General features: G+C 38.8%; 1 long non-coding RNA gene across 1 annotated transcript; it reads right to left on the bottom strand.

Annotated features, from left to right (window-relative positions):
- Nucleotides 1-251: 251 nt before the first annotated feature.
- On the bottom strand, nucleotides 252-2,262 carry LOC145553739 (uncharacterized). The gene is made up of 2 exons (XR_014089773.1): nucleotides 1,427-2,262; nucleotides 252-1,157 (listed from the first exon to the last, which is right to left on the bottom strand). It is a non-coding gene; the product is annotated as an uncharacterized LOC145553739 (long non-coding RNA).
- Between the last annotated feature and the right edge of the window lie 3,738 nt (nucleotides 2,263-6,000).

Here is a 6,000-nt window from a genome sequence, read left to right on the forward strand (position 1 = left end):
CTTCAGAGTAAAGGCATCAGCAGACGGAGTCAGAGAAACTCCGTTTGAATGAGGTAAACTGTCTGACAGGAATGTTGCCATGAATATCGCTCGGTTATAACATCTTGTTGTCAGTTTACTTTTATATATACAACTAAATATTTTTAGTTAAGCCGTTTTAATTCTGGAGTAGTCAGATGTTCGAAATTTTACTGCTAAATTTGTTTAAAAGTTAGCTAGTCTAGTCACAATGATTTAGAATGAGACTGAAACAGCAGCAAAATGAGCCTTTATTTAAAGTGAGCAACACCTGATCATACTGACCACTTAACATGTATTTATATTATATTTATTATATTATATAGATATTTAGGAGAACAGCAGTGCTAGAATAATGTTGAAGAAAGGTGATGAAGCTCTGGTGAGATCTTCATTTAGTTTATTGAAATACGTGTAACACTCACTAGTGTTTACAGTTAATCAACTCGTAATAAGACCAGAGCTAGGTTCGGCTACTGGAGTAGTGAGAAGTGCATTTTGAATTAATGACCACAGACCAAAGAAAATGTAGGCAAAACAGCCGGCTTATTATTTGTTGAAAGAACAATAAAAGAATAAACAACAACAATGTTACACAATTAACATACAATGACACAAATTCCAAAAATAGTTTCCAGTTTCTTTCAGAATATTTTATAAATCTAAATTAAGGATACTATTTATTTTACCTAGGTTATAGTTCTATTTAAGTTCTATTTATCTATTTTGATCTACAGTTTGTTTTAATCTGTTTAATCTATTTTAGTTCTTTGGTGTTTCCCTTAAGAAGTTAGGAAAGAAAAAAACAATAACAGCAAAACAACAAAACACAGCAGAACAATTCAGCAAAGACAGGTCAAACTGTGCTTCAGATCGATGTCTCGTTTCCTCCGATGATCCAAGTTAATTCTGTTTCAGTGACCCACTGCTAATGCGCACGACAACATAGGCAGGTCATACCAAGTTGCGGGGTTTGCAATGTCCAGCAGAGGGCGTAGCTCCTACTGGATGGTCATTAAGCTCCGGGTTGGCTCGCCATCTCGTTCTCCTTAGGAAGATTCATTTCAGTGATGATCCGAGACTCCTTAGTCCAAATCCCAGCCGAACGTAAGAAAATAAAAAAAAAAATAAAAAAAGGCCTGTTGCCAACAAAGAGCGACAGTTAGCAACAGTTAGCTCCTCTGTTGAAAAGCCGTTGAATTTCTGTTGACAAGAGCGGCTGTTAGCTTCAGCGGATCAGCTGTTACTCCTGCTGACTTTCAGTTGGCTTGCTGTTAGCACCAAGAGCAACAGCCAACGCCTCCGCTGATCAGCTTCCGCTTCAGCTTTCAATTTAAATTAAATAAATGTTTAACAAATACATTACCAAAAAAATAAACGGAAGAAACAAAATACACTTTCAACTCACCAAGTCCAATTCCACAACACACAAAAAATGATCCCGAGCGCAGCCAAGGTGAGAAAAAAATGCGAAAAGCTCCTTCTCAAAATAAAAAAACTCGTCTTAGACAGCAAGTCAGCTACGAGTGGTCAATTCCTCTTATCTGTCTTTTTTTCTTTTCAACACAATCCCGTTTGCTTCTGCGCTCTCTGCTTCTCCTCTCCCTCACGTCAGAGAACGCAGCAACCCGATTGGCTGAAACTAGTCACATGGGTTATACATAAATGTGACCCTTCAGAATAAGAGAGTTCGCTGAAAAAGCAAAACTGGTTTATACAGCTTCTCTAATCAATTAAAATATCAAAAATCAAATACAGCAATTATAATGTCTCTAATTGTTGCTCTTTTTTATATATATATATTTTACAGTTTTAAGATCGATTAATTCCCTATTTATTTACTTCCTATTTATCTAATTTACTATTATTTTTATGTAGAGGCTATTTCGACCTGGGTTACATATGTATTAACTGTTTTTAATTTTTAAATAAACTAAACTATTTTATTATGAGAGGAGCAGGTCAGGGAAGACATAGGAGACCCAGGTGTAGTTTCAGATTGTGAAGATATAAAATTACATTAATTATAATAGAACCACAAAGGAGAATGGGTGGAGACTGATGTCAGGTTAATTTCTTTCAATATTTCAATATTTTTTTCATTACTTCCACACTATAAGGGTAATGGTTAAGAGACAATAAGAAAAGTGCTTGAGGAGAGGTTTAAAAATGAATTAGTGAACATTTTTGCTATAGAGTTGCGATGTTTAATAATGTATACATCTGAAAATGAAGTTGTTTAAATTCTCATATGATAAAAACATACTTTTTATATTTAGTTCACATTCTGGTAAATTACTGTAGTGTCTGTTGTAAATCCATGCAGGAACATCAGGCTGCAGAGAGTCAGAGGGAGGCAGAGACAGAAACACATATCTGTAGATATTTTAGTTAAATGTTTGCGGCTGAAAATGACAGGAGAAAAACATTTAGGTTTTTGCTTCAGTGTTTTTATGGCTCATGTTTGGTAAGTTACTGAATGCAGAGCTGGAAGTGAGACTGAGTTAACAGTGAGGAGATAAGGTGTTTGTTAGACGTGAAAAGTATATTTTTTATTTATTTTGTAGATCAAACTGTTGCACTGATGTAGAGAGTTGTTCAAGAAGAACAAAACTTGTTTTTTAGATTTTAATTTTGTTGGTCAAACTGCTTTATTGAGTTTAAAACTGCCGAGTCCTACTTTATGAGCCGTTTTCTACATTGAACCAATTCAATTACCAGTCAATTTATATCAATGCATTTTGACCAATAATCAAATGTCTTTTGACCAATAACATATATCAGAATCTGTTAGCCTGTCTGTGCTACCAGAGTATGTAGCTTGCTAGTTGTGAGGCAAATGCTAAAGTGAGTGTTCATCCTGGAATGACGGTCATTATACTATGCATAACCTTAATCTGATTATTGGATTGTAAACAGTAAAGTGTTAGAATACTTGTTACTGAAACCAGGGTCAGATTAGAGTAACGCATTACTGACGTGTTGATGGCATAATTGTTTGACATTTCTGCTCAAACTATTTACTGATCTGTCAGGTTTCCGATATGAGTCCCCCCCCCAATGACAGACTCGTTCCTACGCCCTTGAGTGCATGAAAAAGTCAGTGTGCTCCAAACCCACTTCAGCTATCAGCATCAGTTCTGGCTCTCCTCAGGGCTGTGTGCTGAGCCCTCTGCTCTTCACGTTGTACATAAACAGGATGTTAATAACATACAGTTGATCAGTATTGTTTTTGATACGGAATATGCCACGAAAACAAAACAAAGCATATCTGAAGGAAAATGTGTTGTGGTTGCACATCTCCAAGAATCCAAATGTGAAGATCCAAATGATCACATTTAACAAATACAACAACTTTCAGATCTATAGACATGAAACCCCTCCAGTCTTTCATTCTAGTGTTAAACCACATCCATTGAATAGTGAACTTCAACAAAGGACATGTATGGAAAATACTTCTATGGCTTTTCACCTGTGTGACGCCTCATGTGGTGAGTTAAATGAACTTTGTTACGAAAACTTTTTCCACAGCTCCCACAAGAATAAGGCTTTTCACCAGTGTGAATCATTATGTGCCGAGTTAACTCCTGTTTTGTCCTAAAACTTTTTCCACAGCTCCCACAAGAATACGGCTTTTCACCAGTGTGAATCATTATGTGCCGAGTTAACTCCTGTTTTGTCCTAAAACTTTTTCCACAGCTCCCACAAGAATACGGCTTTTCACCAGTGTGAATCCTCCTGTGCCAAGTTAACTCCTGTTTTCTTCTGAAACTTTTTCCACAGCTCCCACAAGAATACGGCTTTTCACCAGTGTGAATCATCATGTGCTGAGTTAAATGCCGTTTTCTCCCAAAACTTTTTCCACAACTCCCACATGAAAACGGCTTTTCACCTGCGTGAATCATCATGTGCTGAGTTAAACCACTATGCTGACAAAAACTTTTTCCACAACTCCCACATGAAAACGGCTTTTCACCACTGTGAATCATCATGTGCTGAGTTAAACTCTGGTTTTGACTAAAATCTTTTCCACAGGTTACACATGAAAACGGCTTTTCACCAGTGTGAATCCTTATGTGCCGAGTTAAATCCGTTTTTAGACTAAAACCTTTTCCACAACTCCCACATGAAAACGGCTTTTCACCAGTGTGAATCACCATGTGTCGAGTTAAAATTTGTTTTTGACTATAACTTTTTCCACAACTCCCACATGAAAACGGCTTTTCACCAGTATGAATCATCATGTGTCGAGTTAAAATTTGTTTTTGACTATAACTTTTTCCACAGTTTACACATGAAAATGGCTTTTCACCAGTGTGAATCACCATGTGCTGAGTTAACTTCTTTCTTTCACTAAAACCTTTTCCACAGCTCCCACAAGAAAATGGCTTTTCACCAGTGTGAATCATCATGTGCCGAGTTAAAATGTGTTTTCGACTAAAACTTTTTCCACACATCACACATGAAAACGGCTTTTCACCAGTGTGAATCATCATGTGCTGAGTTAAATGCTGTTTTTGTCTGAAACTTTTTCCACAGCTCCCACAAGAAAACGGCTTTTCACCTGTGTGAATCATCATGTGCCGAGTTAAATGCTGTTTGCGACTAAAACGTTTTCCACACTTCACACATGAAAACAGGTTTTGAACCATATGAGTTCTCATCTGATCGTCAAAAACATATTTAAAGCTAAACGCTTTTTACAGATGGCACATGAGAAAGGTTTTCTTCTTTTCTGATTTTGCTTCTCAGCTCCAGCAGCTTCCTTTAAGAGGACTTGGTTCCTGTTTGGTTCTGATTCAGTTTGGTGTGTTTGCTCATCAACAGGAACCAACATGCAGGTATCAGTCTCCTGTTTTAATTCAATCTGTTCTTCTCCCTGACTGCAGTAAACTTCTTTCTCTTCCTGGTCTTGTTTTCCCTGCAGAGGTTCCAACTCTTCCTGGTCCAGAGTCGATCTTCTCTCTTGGTTAAACTGCAGGGAACCTGGAGGAGAAAACAGAGAAAAAGAGTTATTGTTAACTATATTGAAGTAGGAGAAATTTTCATCGTTTAAAACAGAAATCAACAAAAAAACAAAAAACACTTTAAATTTCAAAAGCGTAGACAGAGAGACAGATCAGTCGTCACATCCAGCTGACATTTGGAGAATTCTCACATGAACGGATTTTAAAATCATATTTTATTGCAAAATTAATTGTAGTAGGGCTGCGACAAACTGGCGACCTGTCCAGGGTGAACCCTGCCTCTCGCCTGGTACACTAGCTGGAGATAGGCACCAGCAACCCTCCCGACTCCACTGAGGGAAAAGGGTGTAAGAAAATGGATGGATGGATAATTGTAGTAGGGATTATTGTTGATATTTAACAGTAAATTGCATTATGTCAAAATTTTCTTTATTTGTATTGCTCTGAATTATATAAAAATTTAATTTTAGTTCACTTTATATCTTTGGGGTTTATTTACAAACATGAGTTTATCCATCCATCCATCCATTTTCTTCCGCTTATCCGGGGTTGGGTCGCGGGGGCAGCAGCTTCAGAAGGGAGGCCCAGACTTCCCTCTCCCCAGCCACTTCTTCCAGCTCCTCCGAGGGAATCCCAAGGCATTCCCAGGCCAGCCGAGAGACGTAATCCCTCCAGCGTGTTCTGGGTCTTCCCCGAGGCCTCCTCCCGGTGGGACGTGCCCGGAACACCTCACCAGGGAGGCGTCCAGGAGGCATCCTTACCAGATGCCCGAGCCACCTCAACTGGCTCCTCTCGACGTGGAGGAGCAGCGGCTCTACTCTGAGTCCCTCCCGGATGACCGAGCTTCTCACCCTCTCTAAGGGAGAGCCCAGCCACCCTGCGGAGGAAACCCATTTCAGCCGCTTGTACCCGTGATCTCGTTCTTTCGGTCATGACCCAAAGCTCATGACCATAGATGAGGGTGGGAACGTAGATCGACCGGTAAATCGAGAGCTTCGCTTTTTGGCTCAGCTCT

This window comes from Poecilia reticulata, chromosome 11 (assembly GCF_904066995.2).
Source record: "Poecilia reticulata chromosome 11, P_reticulata-male-v2, whole genome shotgun sequence".
In the NCBI taxonomy this organism is placed as follows: Eukaryota; Metazoa; Chordata; class Actinopteri; order Cyprinodontiformes; family Poeciliidae; genus Poecilia; species Poecilia reticulata.